This window comes from Pongo pygmaeus, chromosome 2, assembly GCF_028885625.2.
Source record: "Pongo pygmaeus isolate AG05252 chromosome 2, NHGRI_mPonPyg2-v2.0_pri, whole genome shotgun sequence".
NCBI classification, from domain to species: Eukaryota; Metazoa; Chordata; class Mammalia; order Primates; family Hominidae; genus Pongo; species Pongo pygmaeus.
In genome coordinates this window covers 34,083,773-34,104,508 of record NC_085930.1, presented here as the reverse complement: position 1 = coordinate 34,104,508, position 20,736 = coordinate 34,083,773, and the positions used below count along the sequence as shown (strand labels likewise).

General features: G+C 38.1%; 1 protein-coding gene across 9 annotated transcripts in view; it reads left to right on the top strand.

Annotated features, from left to right (window-relative positions):
• Window positions 1-20,736, top strand: part of SENP7 (SUMO specific peptidase 7) — a 207,122-nt gene that overhangs the window by 20,486 nt on the left and 165,900 nt on the right. The window lies entirely within an intron of this gene.

The following is a 20,736-nucleotide window of genomic DNA, read 5'->3' as shown; positions in this document are numbered from 1 at the left end:
TGGGGTTTATCATACAGATTATTTCATCACCCAGATATTAAGCCTAGTACCCATTAGTTATTCTTCCTGTTCCTCTCCCTCCTTCCATCCTCCAACCTCTGAAAGGCCCCAGTGTGTGTTGTTCCCTCTATGTGTCCACGTGTTCTGATCATTTAGCTCTCACTCATAAGTGAGAACATGCAGTATTTGGTTTTCTGTTCCTGTGTTAGTTTGCTGAGGATAATGGTCTCCAGCTTCATCTATGCAAAGGACATGATCTCATTCTTTTTTATGGCTGCATAGTATTCTGTGATGTATATGTACCACATTTTATTTATCTGAACTACCATGGAAGGGCATTTAGGTTCTTTAGAGTCAGGGTCTGTGTTGCTCACACTGGAGTGCAATGGCACAATCATAGCTCATTGAATCCTTGAACTCCGGGGCTCAAGTGATCTTGCTGCCCCGCCTCCTGAGTAGCTGGGAATACAAGCAGGTGCCTGGCTACTTAAAATTTTTTTTCTGTAGAGGTGGGATCTTGCTATGTTGCCTAGGCTTGTCTTGAATTCTGGCCTTAAACAGTCTTCCTACTTTGGTCTCCCAGAGTGCTGGGATTAGAGGCATGAGCCATTGTGCCTAGCCTTGGAATGTGAAAGTCCAAGATGAAGGTGCCGGCAGGGTTGACTTCTGAGGCCTCTTTACTTGGATTGCAGATGGCTGTCTTCTCTCTGTGTTTTCACATGGCTTTTTCTCTGGGCACACATATCCCTAGTGTCTCTTCTTCTTATAAGGACATTAGTCCTATTATATTGGGACTCTACCCACATGACCTCATTCAACCCCTTTTAAGGCCCTGTCTCTGCATACAGTCACATTGGGAGTTGGGGCTTCAATATATGAATTTTGGGGGAATACAATTCAGTCCATAACTGTAGCATTTATTTTAGGATAACATGTTTTAAGTAATCTTAAATACGTATATTTTTGGTTACAAGAAAAATTAACCCTTATTTATTTACTTATTTTTTTTTGAGACGGGGTCTTGCTCTGTCACCCAGGCTGGAGTGCACTGGCGCATTCACGGCTCATTACAGCCTCAGCTTCCTGGGCTCAAGCTGTCCTCCCACCTCAGCCTCCTGAGTATCGCGGATTAGAGGCATGCACCACCATGCTTAGCTAGTTTCTAAAATTTTTTTGCAGAGACAAAGTTTGGCTATGTTGCTTAGGTGATCCTCCCACCTCAGCCTCCTGAAGTGCTGGGGTTACAGGCGTGAGCCCCCGCACTTGGCCCTATTAACCATTTTTTTTTTTTGAGATGGCGTTTTGCTCTTGTTGCCGAGGCTGGAGTGCAATGGCGTGATCTTGGCTCACCGCAACCTCTGCCTTCCGGGTTCAAGCGATTCTCCTGCCTCAGCCTCCCCAGTAGCTGGGATTACTGGCATGCACCACCACGCCTGGCTAATTTTGTATTTTTTAGTAGAGGTGGGGTTTCTCCATGTTGGTCAGGCTGGTCTCGAACTCCCAACCTCAGGTGATCCACCCTCCTTGGCCTTCCAAAGTGCTGGGATTACAGGCATGAGGCACCGTGCCCGGCCTCCTATTAACCATTTTTAAAATTTGTTCTTAGAGGAGAGATTTGTCCTCAGTATTTTTTGCTTAAAATTAGTGTAAAAGAACATTTAGAAATTTTGTTATTAAATAATACATTTGTTGGTTTGTATTGGATACAAAGAGTACATAAAAAGGGAAACAGTAAAGGAGACCAGGTGACTTCTGTTCACTTAAAAAGGAAATAATATATTTGCATAAGGTTAGAAAATTTGGGCTGTGTAGAAAGGTACAAGGTGGGCTGTGTGTGGTGGCTCACACCTGTTATCCTAGCACTTTGAGAGGCTGAGGTGGGAGGATCTCTTGAGCCCAGGAGTTGGAGACCAGCCTAGGAAATATAGCGAGATCCTGTTTCTACTAAAAATTAAAAAATAAGCTAGGCATGGTATTGTGCCATGCTGTTTGACAGCATTTTATTTACAGTAGAACATCTTTCAAAATTGGAGTCACAGTAGAACTTCTCTCAAACCCTGCCACTGCTTTCTCAACTAAACTTATGTGATATTCTAAATCCTTTGTTGTCATTTCAACAATGTTCACAGCATCTTCACTAGAACTAGATTCCATCCAAGAAACTACTTTCTTTTAAAAAAGAAGCAACTCCTCATCTGTTTAAGTTTTTGCATAAGGTTGTAGCAATTCTGTCCCATCTTCAGGCTCCACTTTTTTTTTTTTTTTTTTTTTTTGAGACAGAGTCTCCCTTTGTCGCCCAGGCTGGAGTGCAGAGGTGTGATCTTGGCTCACTGCAACCTCTGCCTCCTGGGTTCAAGCGATTCTCCCACCTCAGCCTCCTGAGTGACTGGTACTACAGGCGTGCACCACCATGCCTGGCTAATTTTTGTATTTTTAGTAAAGATGAGGTTTCATCATGTTGGCCACACTGGTCTTGAACTGCTGACCTCGGATGATCCACCTGCCTCAGCCTCCCAAAGTGCTGGGATTACATGCATGAGCCACCATGCCCGGCCCAGGCTCCACTTTTAATTTTAATTCTCTTGCTGCTTCCACCACATCTGCAGTTACTTCCTCCATTGAGGTCTTCAACCCCTCCAAAGTATCCATAAGGGTTGCAGTCAGCTTCTTCCAAACTCGTGTTAATGTTGATATTTTGACCTTCACCCGTGAATCACAAATGTCATTAATGGCGTCTACAATGGTAGATCCTTTCCAGAAAGTTTTCAGTTTACTTTGCCCAGATCCAGCAGAGGAATCACTATATATGGTAGCTATATGATGTATTTCTTAAATTGTAAGACTTGAAAGTTGAAGTTACTCCTTGATCCATGGGTTGCAGAATAGATGCTGTGTTAGCAGGCATGAAAACAACATTAATCTCCTTGTACATCTCCATCAGCACTCTTAAGTGACAAGGTGCATTGTTAATGAGCAGTAATATTTTGAAAGGAATCTTAAAACATTTTTTTTCTTTACTTTTAAGCTCCATTGGATTTGAGGACTCTCTTTCTGAGTAGTAGTTCTCAAAGCTTAAAAGATTCAGGAAGTCATGCTATAACAGATGTTCTGTCATCCAGGCTTTGTTGTTCCATTTCTAGAGCACAAGCAGAGTAGATTTGGCATAATTCTTAAGGGGCCTAGAATTTTTCATATGGTCAGTGAGCATTGGCTTCAACTTTAAGTTACCAGCTGCATTAGCCCCTAACAAGAGAGTCATCCTGCTGTTTGAAGCTTTGAAGCCAGGCATTGACTTCTCCTCCTTGGCTATGGAAGTCCTAGATGGTATCTTCTTCCAATAGAAGGCCGCTTCATCTACTTTGGAAATGTATTGTTTAGTGTCGCAACCTTCAGCAATTATCTTAACTAGATCTTCTAGATAACTTGCTGTAGCTTCTGCATCAGCACTTCCTGCTTCGCCTCGCAATTTTATGTTATGAAGATGGCTTCTTTCCTTCAACATCATGAACCAACCTCTGCTAGCTTCAGACTTTTGTTTTGCAACTTCCTTACCTCTCTCAGCCTTCATAAAATTGAAGAGAGTTAGGATCTTACTTTGGATTAGATTTTGGCTTAGTTAAGAGAACATTGTGGCTGGTTTGATGTTCTATCCAGACCACTAAAACTTTCCCTATCAGCAGTAAGACTGTTTTGCTTTCTTATCATTAGTGTGTTCACTGGAGTAGCACTTTTAGTTTCCTTCAAGAATTGCTCCTTTGCATTCAGAACTTTGCTAACTGGTGCAAAAGTCATAGCTCTTAGCCTGTCTTGACTTTCATCATGCCTTCCTCACTAAGCTTAATAATTTTTAGTTTTTGATTTAGAGTGAGACACTTAAGACTCTTCCTTTCACTTTGAATACTTAGAGGCTACTGTAGGGTTATTAATTGCCCTAATATCAATATCCTTGTGTCTCAGATAATAGGTAGGCCCTAGGAAGAGAGAAACTGAAAAATGACCAGTTGTTGGAGCAGCGGAACACCCACATTTATTAAGTTTGCTATCTTACATGGATACAGTTGGTTGTGCCCCAAAACAGTTACAGTAGTAACATCAAATGATCAGAGATCGCCATAACAGATGCAATAATAATGAAAAAATTTGAAATATTGTGAGAATTAGAAAAATGTGTCAGAGAGACATAAAGTGTGCATGTGTTGGAGAAATGTTGTTGATAGACTTGTGTGGTGCAGGATTGCCACAATCCTTCAATTTGTTAAAAATGTAATATCTGGGCCGGGCACGGTAGCTCATGCCTGTAATCCTGGCACTTTGGGAGGCCGAGGCGGGTGGATCATGAGGTCAGGAGATCGAGACCATCCTGGCTAACATGGTGAAACCCCGTCTCTACTAAAAATACAAAAAATTAGCTGGGTGTGGTGGTGGGTGCCTGTAGTCCCAGCTACTCGGGAGGCTGAGGCAGGAGAATGGTGTGAACCCAGGAGGCGGAGCTTGCACTGAGCTGAAATCGTGCCACTGCACTCCAGCCTGGGTGACAGAGCGAGACTCCATCTCAAAAAAAAAAAAAATGTAATATCTGATAAGCACAACAAATAAAGCAAAGCACAATAAAACAAGGTATGCCTATATTTACTTATAGTTTTTTTGGTGTGTTTACAGTAGTATGAATTATAAAACTTGCATAGACGCATATAGTTATCATCACAATTAAAATATTAGGTCCATGACTCCAAAAAATATACTTGTGCTGTCCACTTTGTAGTAGTTCCTCCCCTTACCCCTAACCTCTGGTGACATTGGTGTTTTTGTGCCTGTAATTCTCTGTTTTCTAGAATGCCACATAAATGCAATCATGCAGTATGTAATGTTTTGAGAGTGGCTTTTTTCACTCAGTATAATGCCATTGAGAGTGATCTCTGTTAACCCTTGAAGGACATTTGGGTTGTTTCCAATTTTTGGTGATTATGAATAAAGCTGCTATAAACATTCATAGGTTTTTATGCGAATGTAAGTTTTAATTTCTCTGGGGTAAATAGGAGTGAAATTTCTAGATTATGTGGTAAATGTGTATTTAACTGTCAAACTATTCTAGAGTGGTTGTAACATTTTACATTCCCACCAGTAATGAATGAGATTTCTGGATGCTGTCTGTCTTTGGTAGTACTTGGTACTGTCAAGGTATATTTATTGGGTTGCTGCAAAAGTAGTAACAGTGTTGCCACTAAAAGCAAAAACTGCAATTACATTAGCACCAATCTTATATTTCTTAAAATAATAGACCTGACTTTTTTGGAGGAGTTTTAGGTTTACAGAAAAATTGAGGGGAAAGTACAGAGAATTCCTATATATTCTTTTATAGCCTGTCACTCCTTTCCCCTAGCTTCTTCTATTACTATCTTACTGTGAAAGTTGTCAGAATCCAAATGGAGTCACTAGTGTTAAAAAAGCCCTTAAAAGTAGAGCTGGGGAAGGCTTTCACACTTGTATGCCTGTTAACAAAAACTGTCACAGAAGACTCTGAAAACCACAACCTTGCACAAAGGCTGTTACAGCCTTGCACAAAAAAATCTCTGCAAGGACATCTGCCCAACTGCCTGTCTAGCCTTGTGTAGGGGTCACCCTTGTTAATGATTTTTGTAGCCAGGGTTACTTATTTTGAAACAGTTGTGTAATCCTCTTCATTTTTTACTTTAAGAACCTTTGTCTTTCTTTCCTCCCTGAAAACACATAGTTTACTATGACACGTATATTCCCATTGTAATGCTCGACTCCCCGGTAGATATCTTCTTTTAGAGAGCTTCTCTGTTATATAGGTACACATTATATTAGTGTGGTACATTTGTTACAATTGATGAGCTGATATGAATACGTTATTATTTAACTAAAGTGTACAGTTTTACATCAGGGTTCACTCCTTGCATTGTATATTCTATAGGTTTTGACAAATATGCCGTGACGTGTATCTATCATTACAGTGTAGTACAGAAAAATGTTATGGCTCTTAAAATCCTCTATATCCTACTGATTTAAAAAATCTCCATTGTGTTTCCTTTTTCAGAATTCATATAAAACTTGGAATCATATAGCCTTTTCAGGTTGGCTTCTTTCGGTTAACAATATACTGTTAAGATCACTCCTTGTTTTCTAGTAGCTTATGGTTCATTTTGTCTCAAAATTTAAAAAAACATACTTTTTCTCTTTTTTTTTTTTTTTTTTTTGAGACAGGGTCTCGCTTTGTTGCCCAGGCTGGAGTGCAGTGGTGCAATCACAGCTCACTGCAGCCTCGACCTGGGCTCAAGCCATCCTCCCACCTCAGCCTCCTGAATAGCTGGGACAACTGATGTGTGCCACCACACCTGGCTAATTTTTAATTTTTTTGTATAGATGGAGACTCCCTATGTTGCCCAGGCTGGTCTCAAACAAACTCCTGGGCTTTAGCAATCTGCCCCCTTCACCCTCCCAAAGTGCTGGGATTATAAGCGTGAACCACTGTGTCCAGCAAACAAAACAAAACAAAACAAAAAAACAAAAAAACACCCAACTATATATCTATATACACTTTGATTTTTATAGCAGTTATTGGTTCACGGCAAAATTGAGCAGAAAGTGCAGAGTTCACATATACCATCTGTCCCCCCTTGAGAGTCTCCCTGATATCCTTTTTTAAATTGCTAGACACATTCTAAAAGAGTTGTAACACTTATCATTTCTTTTTATTGGTGAATAATATTCGATTGTGTACATGTATAACAGTTTGCCCATTCACCTATTGAAAAAACAACTTGTTGCTTCCAAGTTTTTAGCAGTTATGAATAAAGCTGCTATAAACGTTTGTGTGCAGGCTTTTGGGTAGACCTAAGTTTTCACCTTATTTGAGTAAATACCAAGGAGGACAATTGCTGAATTGTATTGTAAGAATATGTTTAGTTTTTGTCAGAAACTGCCAAAGTTTCTTCCAAAGTGGTTGTATCATTTTGTGTGCCCACCAGCAACTAATGAGACTTCCTGTTGCTCCAAATTCTTGCCAGAATTTGGTTTGTCAGTGTTTTGGATTTTAGTTATTCTAACCGATGTATAGTGGTATTTTTATTTTATTTTATTTTTTAAACTTAGAAGTTTTCAATTTTATTTTTAAGGATTTTTTTAGAGCAGTTTTAGGTTCACAGTGGAATTGAGAGGAAAGTACAGAGATTTTTCATACGCCCCTTTCCCCCATACATGTATAGCCTCCCACATTATCAGTATTCTCCACCAGAGTGATACATTTGTTATGATTAACGAACTTACCTTGACACCATCCCCAAAATCCATAGTTTACATTAGGGTTTACTCTTGGTGATGTGCATTCTATGAGTTTGGACAAATGTCTAATGACATATATCTACCATTATAGTATTATACACAGTATTTTCACTGTCCCCCATATCCTCTGTGCTCCAGTCATCCCTCCCCCCACCGAACCCCTGGCAACTACCAACCTTTTTACTTTCTCCACAGTTTTGCCTTTTCTAGAATGTCATATAGTTGAAGTCATACATATACAGCCTTTTCAGATTGGCTTCTTTCACTTAGTAGTATGCATTTAAGTTTTCCCATGTCTTTTCATGGCTTCATAGCTCATTTCTTTTTAGTGCTGAGTAACATTCCATTGCCTGGATGTCTTACAGTTTATTTCTGCATTTGTATACCTAGGACATTTTGGTCACTTCCAAGTTTTGGCAACTATGAATAAAGCTACTGTTAACATCTGTGTACAGGGTTTTGTGTCGACATTTTTTGAGCTTCTTTGGGTAATAAATAATGAGCAAGATTGTTAGATCTTATGGTAGGAATGTGTTTAGTTTTGTGAGGAAACTACAAAACTACCTTCCAAAGTGGCGGTACCATTGCTCATTCCCTACAGCAATGAATGAGAGTTCCTGTTGCTTCTTATCTTTGCCAGTATTTGGTGGTATTAATATTCTGGATTTTTGCCATTTTAATAGGCATGTAGTAGTATCTCATGGTTGTTTTATTTTCATTTTTCTGATTGCATGTGATGTGGAGCATCTTTTCATGTGCTTATTTGCCATCTGTGTATATTTGGTGTTATGTTTGTTAAGATATTTGGTCCATTCTTTAATCAAGCTTTTCATTTTCTTTTTTTTTTTTTTTTTTTTTTTTTTTAATTTTTATTATTTTTTTTTTTTCTTTTATTATTATTATTATTATTATTATACTTTAGGTTTTATGGTACATGTGCGCAATGTGCAGGTAAGTTACATATGTATACATGTGCCATGCTGGTGCGCTGCACCCACCAACTCGTTATTTTCCATAAGTTATTGGGGTACAGGTGGTATTTGGTGCCACAAGTAAGTTCTTTAGTGGTGATTTGTGAGATTTTGGTGCATCCATCACCCGAGCAGTGTACACTACACCATATTTGTAGTCTTTTGTCCCTCACCTGCCTCCCACTCTTTCCCCCAAGTCCCTAAAGTCCATTGTATCATACTTATGTCTTTGCATCCTCATAGCTTAGCTCCCACATATCAGTGAGAACATATGATGTTTGGTTTTCCATTCCTGAGTTACTTCATTTAGAATAATAGTCCCCAATCTCATGCAGGTAATTGCACATGCTGTTAATTCATTCTTTTTTTATGGCAGAGTAGTACTCCATCATTCATAGATATCTATATCTATCTCTCTCTCTCTCTCTCTCTCTATATATATATATATATATATGTATCTCACAGTTTCTTTATCCACTTGTTGATGGATGGGCATTTGGGTTGGTTCCACAATTTTGCAGTTGTGAATTGTGCTGCTATAAATATGCATGTGCAAGTATCTCTTTCGAATAATGACTTCTCTTCTTCTGGATAGATACCCAGTAGTGGGATTGCTGGATCAAATGGTAGTTCTACTTTTAGTTCTTTAAGCAATCTCCACACTGTTTCTGTAGTGGCTGTACTAGTTTTCATTCCCACCAGCAGTGTAGAAGTGTTCCCTGTTGGCTGCATCCATGCCAACATCTACTGTTTTTTGATTTTTTGATTATGGCCATTCTTGCAGGAGTCAGGTGGTATCGCATTGTGGTTCTGATTTGCATTTCCCTGATTATTAGTGATGTTGAGCATTTTTCATGTTTGTTGGCCATTTGTATATCTTCTTTTGAGAACTGTCAATTCATGTCCTTAGCCCACTTTTTGATGGGATTGTTTGTTTTTTTCTTACTTATTTGTTTGAGTTCGTTGTAGATTCTGTATATTAGTCCTTTGTCAGATGTATAGATTGTGAAGATTTTCTCCCACTCTGTGGATTGTCTGTTTACTCTGCCAACTGTTCCTTTTGGCCTGCAAAAGCTCTTTAGTTAATTAGGTCTCAGATATTTATCTTTGTTTTTATTGCATTTGCTTTTCAGTTCTTGGTTCATGAAATCCTTGCTTAATCCAATGTCTAGAAGGGTTTTTCCAATGTTATCTTCTAGAATTTTTATACTTTCAGGTCTTAGGTTTAAGTCTTTAATCTTGAGTTGATGTTTGTATAAGGTGAGAGATGAGAATCCAGTTTCATTTTCCTACATGTGGCTAGCCAATTATCCCAGCACCATTTGTTGAAAAGGGTATACTTTCCACATTTTATATTTTTGTTTGCTTTGTTGAAGATCAGTTGGCTGTAAGTATTTGGGTTTATTTCTGGGTTCTCTATTCTGTCCCATTGGTCTATGTGCCTATTTTTATACCAGTACCACACTGTTTTGGTGACTATGGCGTTATGGTATAGTTTGAAATGAGGTAGTGTGATGCCTACAGATTTGTTCTTTTTGCTTAGTCTTGCTTTAGTTATGCAGGCTCTTTTTTGTTTCCATATAAATTTTAGAATTGTTTTTTCTCATTGTGTGAAGAATGATGGTGGTATTTTGATGGGGATTGCATTGAATTTGTAGATTGCTTTTGGCAGAATGGTCATTTTCACAATATTGATTGTAGCATCTGTGAGCATGGGATGTGTTTCCATTTGTTTGTGTCATCTATGATTTCTTTCAGCAGTGTTTTTTAGTTTTCCTTGTAGAGGTCTTTTGACTCCTTGTTTAGGTTTATTCCTCAGTATTTTATTTTTTTTTGGCAGCTATTGTAAAAAAGGTTGAGTTATTGATTTGATTCTTTGCTTGGTTGCTGTTGGTGTATAGAAGAGCTACTGATTTGTGTGCATTAATCTTGTATTTGAAAACTTTGCTGAATTATTTTATCAGTTCTAGGAGCTTTCTGGAGGAGTCATTAGGGTTTTCAAGGTAAATGATCATATCGTCAGCAAAAAGTGACAGTTTGACTTCCTCTCTACCGATTTGGATGCCCTTTATTTCTTTCTCTTGTGTGATTGCTTTGGCTAGGACTTCCAGTACTATTTTGAAGAAGAGTGGTGAGAGTGGGCATCCTTGTCTTATTCCAGTTCTCAGAGGAAATGCTTTCAACTTTTCCTCATTCAGTATTATGTTGGCTGTGGGTTTGTCATAGATGGCTTTTATTATATTGAGATATATCCTTTGTATGCTGATTTTGCTGAGAGTTTTAATCATAAAGAGATGCTGGATTTTGTCAAATGTTTTTTCTGCATCTATTGAGGTGATCTTGGGTTTTTGTTTTTAATTCTGTTTATGTGGTGTATCACATTTATTGACTTGTGTGTTAAACCATCCCTGCATCCCTGATATGAAACCCACTTGATCATGGCGAATTATCTTTTTGATATGTTGTTGGATTCAGTTAGCTAGTATTTTGTTAAGGATTTTTGCATCTATGTTCATTAGGGATATTGGTCTGTAGTTTTCTTTTTTTGTTTTGTCTTTCCTGGTTTTGGTATTAGGGTGATACTGTCTTCATGGAATGATTTAGGGAGGGTTCCCTCTTTCCTATCCTGTGGAATAGTGTCAATAGGATTAGTATCAATTCTTCTTTGAATGTCTAGTAGAATTCTGCTGTGAATCCATCTGGTCCTGGACATTTTTTTTGTTGGTAATTTTTAAATTACCATTTCAATCTCGCTGCTCATTATTGGTCTGTTCAGGGCATCTAATTCTTCTGGATTTAAGCCGGGAAGGTTGTATTTTTTCCAGGAGTTTAATCCATCTCTTCCAGGTTTTCTAGTTAATGTGCATAAAGGTGTTCATAGTAGCCGTAAATGATCTTTCGTATTTCAGTTGTGTCAGTTGTAATATCTCCTGTTTTGTTTCTTAGGTTATTTGGATTTTCTCTTTTCTTTTCTTGGTTAATCTTGCTTATGGTCTATCAATTTTATTTGTCTTTTCAAAGACAAAAAGACAGCTTTTTGTTTCATTTATCTTTTGTATTTTTTTGGTTTGTTTATATTTCTTTAGTTGTGCTCTGATCTTGGTAATTTCCTTTCTTCTGTTGGGTTTGGGTTTGGTTTATTCTTGTTTCTCTAGTTCCTTGAGGTGTAACCTTAGAATGTCAGTTTGTGCACTTTCAATCTTTTTGATGTAGGTGCTTATGGCTATGAACTTTCCTCTTAACACTGCCTTGGCTGTATCCCATAGGTTTTAATAGGTTGTGTCATTATTGTCATTCAGTTCAAAGAATTTTTTAATTTCTGTCTTGATTTCATTTTTGACCCATTGCTTATTCAGGAGCATGTTATTTAATTTCCATGTATTTGCATGGTTCTGAAGTTTCCTTGTGGAGTTGGTTTCCAGGTTTATTCCCTTGTGGTCTGAGAGAGTGTTGATATAATTTCAGTTTTCTTAAATTTACTGAGGCTCGTTTTATGGCCTATCATGTTGTCTTGGAGAAAGTTCCAGGTACTGTTGAATAGAATGTGTATTCCACAGTTATTGGATGAAATGTTTTTTATATATATATATATGTATTATATATATATAATGTTATATATATGTATTTTATATATATAATGTTATATATATGTAAATATATATTTACATATAATAAATATAAATGTTATATATAATATATAGTATATATTATATATAGATAATATATATTGTATATATTATATATAGATAATATATTGTATATATTATATATAGATAATATATTGTATATATTATATATAGATAATATATATAATCTATATATAATATATAAATAATAAATAATAAATATATATAAATATCTATTATATATAATAAATATAAATATAAATGTTATATATGTATATGTAAATGCTAAGTCCATTTGTTTTAAGGTATGGTTTAAATCCATTGTTTCTTTTTTGTCTTTCTGTCTTCATGACCTGTATAGTGCTGTCAGTGGAGTATTAAAGTCCCCCACTATTATTATGTTGCTGTCTATTTCATTTCTTAGGTCTATTAGTAATTGTTTTATGAATTTGGGAGTGCCAGTGTTAGGTGTGTATATGTTTAGGATTGTTATATTTTCCTGTTGGACAAAGCCTTTTACCATTATATAATGCCCCTCTTTGTCTCTTTTAACTGCTGTTGCTTTAAAATTTGTTTTGTCTGATACAAGAATAGCTACTCCTGCTCGCTTTTGGTGTCCATGTGCATGAAATGCCATTTTCCACCCCTTTACCTTAAGTTTATGTGATTCCTTATGTGTTAGGTGAGTTTTCTGAAGGCAGCAGATAGTTGGTTGGTGCGTTCTTATCCATTCTGCAGTTCTGTATCTTTTAAATGGAGCATTTAGGCCATTTACATTCAATGTTAGTATTGAAATGTGAGGTACTGTTGCATTCATACTTTTTGTTGCCGGTGTACTTTGGTTTTTTGTTTTTGCTTTTTAACTTGTATTTTTGTTTTATAGGTTCTGTGTAATTTATGCTTTGAAGAGGTTCTGTTTTGATGTGTTTCCAGGATTTGTTTCAAGATTTAGAGCTCCTTTTCTCAGTTCTTATAGTGGTGGGTTGGTAGTGGCAAATTCTCTCAGCATTAATTTGTCTGAAAATGACTGTATCTTTCCTTCATAAATGATACTTAATTTCATTGGATACAGAATTCTTGGCTGATAATTGTTTGTTTGAGGAGGCTGAAGATAGCCCCAATTCCCTTCTAGCTTCTAGGGTTTCTACTGATAAATCCACTGTTAATCTGATAGGTTTTCCTTATAGGTTACCTGGTGCTTCTGTCTCACAGCTCTCAAGATTCTTTCCTTTGTCTTAACTTTCGATAAACTGATTGCCGTGTGCCTAGGTGAAGATCTTTTTGTGATGAAATTTCCAGGTGTTCTTTCTGCTTCTTGTATTTGGATGTCTAGGTCTTTAGCAAGGCCAGGGAAGTTTTCCTTGGTTATTCTAGAATATGTTTTCCAAACTTTTAGAATTTTCTTCTTCCTCAGCAACACTGATTATTCTTATGTTTGGTTGTTTAACATAATCTCAGACTTCTTGGAGACTGTTCATATTTTCTTGTTCTTTTGTCTTTGTTGGATTGGGTTAATTCAAAGACCTTGTCTTCGAGTTCTGAATTTCTTTCTTCTACTTGTTTAATTCTATTGGTGAGACTTTCCAGAGCATTTCACATTTCTAAAAGTATGTCCAAAGTTTCCTGAACTTTTTATTGTTTTTTTTCTTTAAGCTATCTATTTCCTTGAATATTTCTCCCTTCACTTTTTGTATCATTTTTTGGATTTCCTTGCATTGGACTTCACCTTTCTCTGGTCCCTCCCTGATTAGCTTTATGACTATCCTCCTGAATTATTTTTCAGGTAAATCAGGGATTTCTTCTGGGTTTGGATCCATTGCTGGTGAACTAGTGTGATTTTGTGGGGGGTGTTGAAGAGCCTTGTTTTGTCATATTATCAGAGTTGTTTCTGGTTCCTTCTCATTTGGGTAGGCTCTGTCAGAGGGAAGGTCTAGGGCTGAAGGCTGTTGCTCAGATTCTTTTGTCCCATGGGGTGTTCCCTTGATGTAGTACTCTCCCCCTTTTCCTATGGATGTGGCTTCCTGTGAGCTGAACTGCAGTGATTGTTGTCTCTCTTCTGGGTCTAGCCACCCAGCGAGTCTTCCCAGCTCTGGCCTCGTACTGGGGGTTTTCTGGACAGAGTCCTGTGATATGAGTCATCTATGGATCTCTCAGCCGTGAATAGCAATGCCTTTTCCAGTGGAGGTAGTGGCGGGGTGCAATGGACTCTATGAGGGTTCTTAGCTTTGGTGTTTTAATGTTCTGTTTTTGTGCTGGTCGACCTCCTGCCAGGAGGTGACACTTTCCAGAAAGCATCAGCTATGGTAGGATAGAGAGGCACTGGCGGTGGGAGGGGCTCTAGAACTCCTAAGGTTATATGTCCTTTGTCTTATGCTACCAGGGTGGATAGGGAAGGACCATCAGGTGGGGATGGAGCTAGGCATGTCTGAGCTCAGATTCTACTTGGGTGGGTCTTGTTTTGGCTGCTGTGGGGGATGTGGGTGAGATTCCCAGGTCACTGGAGTAGGGTACCTAGGAGGATTATGGCTGCCTTTGCTGAGTCATGCAGGTTGTCAGGGCAGTGGGGGAAAGGTGACAGTCACAGACCTCACCCAGCGGTCTCTCTCTCACTGTGCTGCCCTCAACAGCCCCGAGTCTGTTTCCAGTCTGAGGGTGTGAACGGGCTTCTCACCCCATTCAAACGGTTAGAAAGTTCTGCTAGAGATTTCCTTCTCCCTGTGGAGTTATACCCCTGCTCCTCTGGTCATCCACCCAATGGATTCCTGTGGTGCCAGGCAGGAATGGCCTGCTAGGGGATGCAGCGAGCTCCCAGGGCCTTTTTGCTGCTTCCTCTACCCCTGTATTTCACCTGGCTCTCTAAATTGGCTCAGCTCCAGGTTAGGTCGGAAACTTCTCCTGCAAACAGACCTTCAGCTTTTCCAGTGGGGGCACGTGTTCGGGAGAGGAAGGTCTCCCTTTCCCACTTCCGCAGTTGGGGCACTCACAGTATTTGGAGTGTCTCCTGGGTCCTGCAGGAAAAGTCCACTTCCTTTAGAGGGTCTATGGGCCCTCTTGGGATTGCTGGTTTGTTGTTGCTGTCGATCTGGGGCTAAAATCTACAATGAGAGCTTCTGCAAGCTGCTCTGCGTGTAGCTGCAATCTGATGCTGCCACCTGTCCACCATGAGGATTTCAAGCTGTTCATTTTCTTACTGTTGAGTTGTAAGAGTTCTTCGTATATTTAGATAACAGTCCTGTACCAGATATGTCATTTTCAAATATTTTCTCTCAGTCTTTGGCTTGCCTTCTCATTCTCTTGACATTGTCTTTCCAGAACAGAAATTTTTAATTTTAATGAAGCCCAGCTTATCAATTCATTCTTTCATGGATTGTGGCTTTGGTGTCATGTTTAAAAATCCACTGATAGACTCAAAGTCATCTAGATTTTGTCCTATGTTATCTTCTAGGAGTTTTATGGTTTTGCATTTTGCATTCAGGTTTGTGATCCAGTTTGAGTTAATTTTTTTTTTTTTGAGACAGAGTCTTGCTCTGTTGCCCAGGCTGGAGTACAGTGGTGTAATTTCGGCTTACTGCAACTGCCATCTCCTGGGTTCAAGCAATCTCCTGCCGCAGCCTTCTGAGTAGCTGGGATTGATTACAGGCACCTGCCACCATGTCTGGACCTGGCTAATTTTTGTATTTTTAGTAGAAGTGAGGTTTCACCATGTTGGCCAGGCTGGTCTCAAACTCCTGACTTCAAGTGATCAGCCAGCCTTGGCCTCCCAAACTGCTGGGATTACAGGTGCAAGCCACCATGCCCAGCCCAGTTTGTGTTAATTTTTATGAAGGATGTGAGGTCTTTGTCCAGATTATTCTTTTGCATGTGGATATCCAGTTGCTCTAGCACAGTTTGTTGAAAATACCTTTTTCTTTTTAGTAATTTGAACTTTCAGACTCAGCTAGTACATATGCAGGTTTGTTACATGGGTATACTGCTTGATGCTGAGGTTTAGGGTACTATTATGCCATCACGCAGGTAGGGAGCATAGTATCCAATAGTCAGTTTTTCAACCCTTTTCCCACCGCCTTTATTCCCCACTAGTAGTCCCCAATGTCTGTTTTTGCCATCTTTGTGTCCATGATTACCCAATGTTTAGCTCCCACACTGGATGCTCATGGACATAAAGATGGTATGGGTGGCCATAAGTGAGAACATGTAGTATTTTGTTTTCTGTTCCTGCATTAATTAACTTAGATGATCCTATGTTGCTGCACAGGACATGATCTTGTTCTTTTTTTATGGCCGCATAGCATTCCATGGTGTGTGTGTACCACTTTTTTTTAATCCAATCCACCACTGATGAGCACCTAGGTTGATTCCATGTCTTTGCTATTGTGAATAGCGCTGCAGTAAACATTTGACTGCATGTGTCTTTTTGGCAGAATGATTTATTTTCTTTTGGACATATACTCAGTAATGGGATTGCTGGTTCAAATGGTAGGTCTATTTTAAGTTCTTTGAGAAATTTCCAAACTGCTTTCCACAGTGGCAGAACTAATTCCCACCAACAGTGGATAAGCATTCCCTTTTCTTTACAGCCTTGCCAGCATTTGTTGTTGTTGTTTTGACTTTTTAGTAATAGCCATTCTGACTGGTGTGAGATGGTATCTCATTGTGGTTTTGATATGGATTGAAAGGAACTTTTTTCATTCTATTGCTTTTGCCTCTTGGCCAAAGATCAGTTGACTATATGTGGGTCTATTTTTGGGCTGTGTATTGTTTCTTTGATCTATTTATTAAAAAAAATAAAAAGATAGGTCACCATAGTGCCTAAGAAAAAATAAGAAAAAATATTCTTTCACCCATACCACACTTTCTTGATTAGTGTAGCTTTATAATAGGTCTTGAAGATTGGCATTGTCAGTCCTCTATGTTTTTCTCTTTAAAAATTGTGTTTGTTATGCCTAGTCGTTTGCTTCTCTATAAACTTTCTAGTCATTTGTTGATATCCACAAAGTAACTTGCTGGGATTTTGATTGACATTGCATTGAATCTGTTGATCAACTTGTGAAGAAGTGACATCTGAATAATATTGATTCTTGTTATCCATGAACATGGAATATTTTTCTGTTTATTTGGTTCTTTGATTTCTTTCATCAGAGTTTTGTAGCTTTCTTCATACAGATCTTGTACATATTTTGTTAGAGTTATACCAAAGTCTTTCTTTCTTTTTTTTTTTTTTTGTTGAGACAGTCTCGCTCTATCGCCCAGGCTGGAGTGCAGTGGTGCAATCTCAGCTCACTGCAAGCTCCGTCTCCTGGATTCATGCCATTCTCCTGCCTCAGCCTCCCAAGTAGCTGGGACTACAGGTGCCCACCACCATACCTGGCTAATTTTTTTGTATTTTTAGTAGAGACAGGGTTCCACCGTGTTAGCCAGGATAGTATCGATCTCCTGACCTCATGATCCGCCTGCCTCGGCCTCCCAAAGTGCTGGGATTACAGACACGAGCCACCGCACCTGGCCAAGTATTTCATTTTTTATGTGCTAATGTAAATGTTATTGTGTTTTTAATTTCAAATTCCAGTTATTTATGCAGGTATATAGGAAAGTGATTGACTTTGTATATTAATCTTGTATCATGCAACCTTGCTGTAATTGCTTATTGGTTTCAGTTTTTTTGTTCATTCTTTTGGAATTTCCACATCGACAGTTACGTCATCTGCAAACAAAGACAGTTTTGTTTCCCAATCAGCATATCTTTTTAAAAAGTGATAAATATTTGCACATATTTATGGCATACATGTGATATTTTGTTACATGTAAAGAATGTGTAATGACCAAATCAGGGTGTTGAGGATATCCATCATCACAAGCGTTTATTATTTCTATGTTTTGAGAACATTTCAAGTTCTTACTTCTAGTTACTTTGAAATATACAATACATTGATGTTAACTATAGTCACTGTATTCTACTACTGAATATTAGAACTTACTCCTTCTATCTAGCTGTATGTTTGTAGCCATTAACCAACCTCTCTCCATTGTGAACTCTCCCCTCTACACCCTTCCCAGCCTCTAGTATCTATAATTCTACCGTCTACCTTCATGAGATCAACTTTTTCAGCACCCACATATGAGTGAATACATGGAATATTTTTCTTTCTGTTTCTGGCTTACTTCATTTAACGTAATGACCTTCAGTTGCATCCATGTTGCTGTACATGACAGAACTTTATTCTTTTTTATGGCCAAATTATGTTTAATTGTGTAAATACACCATATTTTCTTTATCCATTTGTCCATTGATGGGCAGTTTGGTTGGTTCTATATCATTGCTGTCGTGAGTAGTGCTGCAGTAAACATGGGAGTGTATGTATCCTATTGAAATATTGTTTTCCTTTCCTTTGGATAAATACCCAGTAGTGGGATTACTGTATCATGGGTTAGTTCCATTTTTAGTGTTTTTTTTTTGGGAAATCTCCATACTGTTTTTCATAATAGCTATACTAATTTACATTCCCACCAACAGTGTATGTGAGTTCCTTTTTTCCTGCATTCTCACCAGCATCTGTTATTTTTTTGTCTTTCTGATAATAGCTATTCTGACTGGGATAAGACGATATCTCATTGTGGTTTTATTTACATTTCCCTAGTGGTTAGTGATGTTGAGCATTTTTTCATGTACCTGTTGGCCATTTGTATGTCTTCTTTTAAGAAATGTCTATTCATGCCCTTTGCCCACTGTTTAACGGGATTTGTTGTTTTTGTTGAGTTTTTGAGTTCCTTGTGTATTCTGCATATTAGTCCCTTATCAGATGAGTATTTTGCAAATATTTTCTCCTATTCTTTAGGCTGTCTCTTCATTCTATTGATTGTTTCCTTAGCCATACAGAAGCCATTGTCTATTTTTGTTTTTGTTGCTTCGCTTTTGAGGTCTTAGTCATAAAATCTTTGCCTAGACCGATGTCCTGAGGTGTTTCCTTTTAGTAGTTTTATAGTTTCAGGTATTGTGTTTAAGTTGTCAATCCATCTTAAGTTGATTTTTGTATATGGTGAGGAATAGGGGTCTGGTTATATTTTTCTGCATATGGATATCTTGTTTTCTCAGCACCATTTATTGAAGAGGGTGTTCCTTCCCCAGTGTATGTTAGGGTGCCTGAGTTGAAAATCATTTTACTTTAAATACATGGATTTATTTATTAGTTCTTTATTCTGTTCCATTGCTCTGTGGGTCTGTTTTTAATACCAAATACTATGCTGTTTTCGTTACCATAGCCTTATAATATAGTTTGAAGTCAGGTAGTATGATGCCTCTAGTTTTTTTCTGTTTTCTCAGGAATACTTTGGCAATTTAGATTCTTGTTTCCACACAAATTTTAGGTTTATTATCTTTCACTGCTATGAAATAGCCATTGGTCTTTTGATAGGGATTGCATTGAATCTGTTGATTGCTGCATAGTATGGTCATTTTAACAATATGAATTCTTCCAGTTCATGAACATGATATGTCTTGCATTTGTTCATATCCTCTTCAGTTTTTTCCATTAGTGTTTTGTAGTTTTCCTCATGGAGGTCTTTTACTTCTTTGGTTAAATTTATTCCTAGTTTTTTTTTGTTTGTGTGTGTGTGTGTGTGTTTTTGTATCTGTTGTAAATGGAATTGCTATCTGGATTTCATTTTCAGTTAGTTCATTGTTGGTGTATAAAATCACTACTTTTTTTTTTTTTTTTTGACAGAGTCTCACTCTGTCATCCAGGCTGGAGTGCAGTGGCATGGTCTTGGCTCACTGCAACCTCCACTTTCTGGGCTCAGGTGATCCCACCTCAGCCTCCCTATTAGCTAGCACAGAATCACTACATTTTTGATGTTGATTTTGTGTCGTTCATCATATCTGAACCTGCATATGAGATCTGAGTCTTTTTTTTTTTTGACACAGTTTCACTCTGTCATCCAAGCTGGAGTATAGTGGCATGATCATCTGCAAGTTCACTGCATCTTCCTGGGCACAAGGAAACCATCCTCCTGCCTCAGCCTCTCAAGTAGCTGGGACTACAGGCACGTGCCATCATGCCTGGCTAATTTTTATTGTTTAAAATTGTTTTGCAGAGGATGGTGTCTCGCCATGTTGCTCAGGCTGGTCTTGAATTCCTGCCTTGGCCTCCCAAACTGCTGGAACAGCAGGCATGAGCCACTGCACCCAGCTGAGATCTGAGTCTTTTTTGGTGAAGTTTTTAGGTTTTTCTAAATATAAGATCATGTCTTCTGCAAAGAGGGATAATTTTACTTCCTCTTTTCCAATTTGGATGTCTTTTATGTTTTCTCTTGCCTGATTGCTCTGGCTAGGACTTCCATTACTATGTTGAATAAGCATGGTGAATATGTGCATCCTGTTTTGTTCCAGTTCTTAGAGGGAAGTCTTTTAGCTTTTCTTCATTCGGTATGATGTTAGCTGTGGATTTGTAATATATGGCCTTTATCCTGTTGAGGTATGTTCTTTTTATGGCTAGTTTCTTGAGCATTTTAGTCATAAAGTGATACATTATTTTTATCAAATATTTTTTCTGCGTCTGTTGAGGTGACTGCATGGTTTTTGTTTTTCATCCTATTGATGTAATGTGTCATGTTTATTGATTTGCATATGTTGAACCATTCTTGCATCCCTGAATACAATCTCATTTAGATTATGGTGTATTATCTTTTTAAAGTGCTTTTGGATTCGGTATGCTATTAATAATGTTTTGTTGAGGCATTTTGTGTCTGTTTTCATAAGGGATATTGGCTGGAAGTATTCTTTTTTGTGTGCATTTCCTTGTCTTCTTTTGGTATTAGGGTAGGGATGACTTCGTAGAATGAGT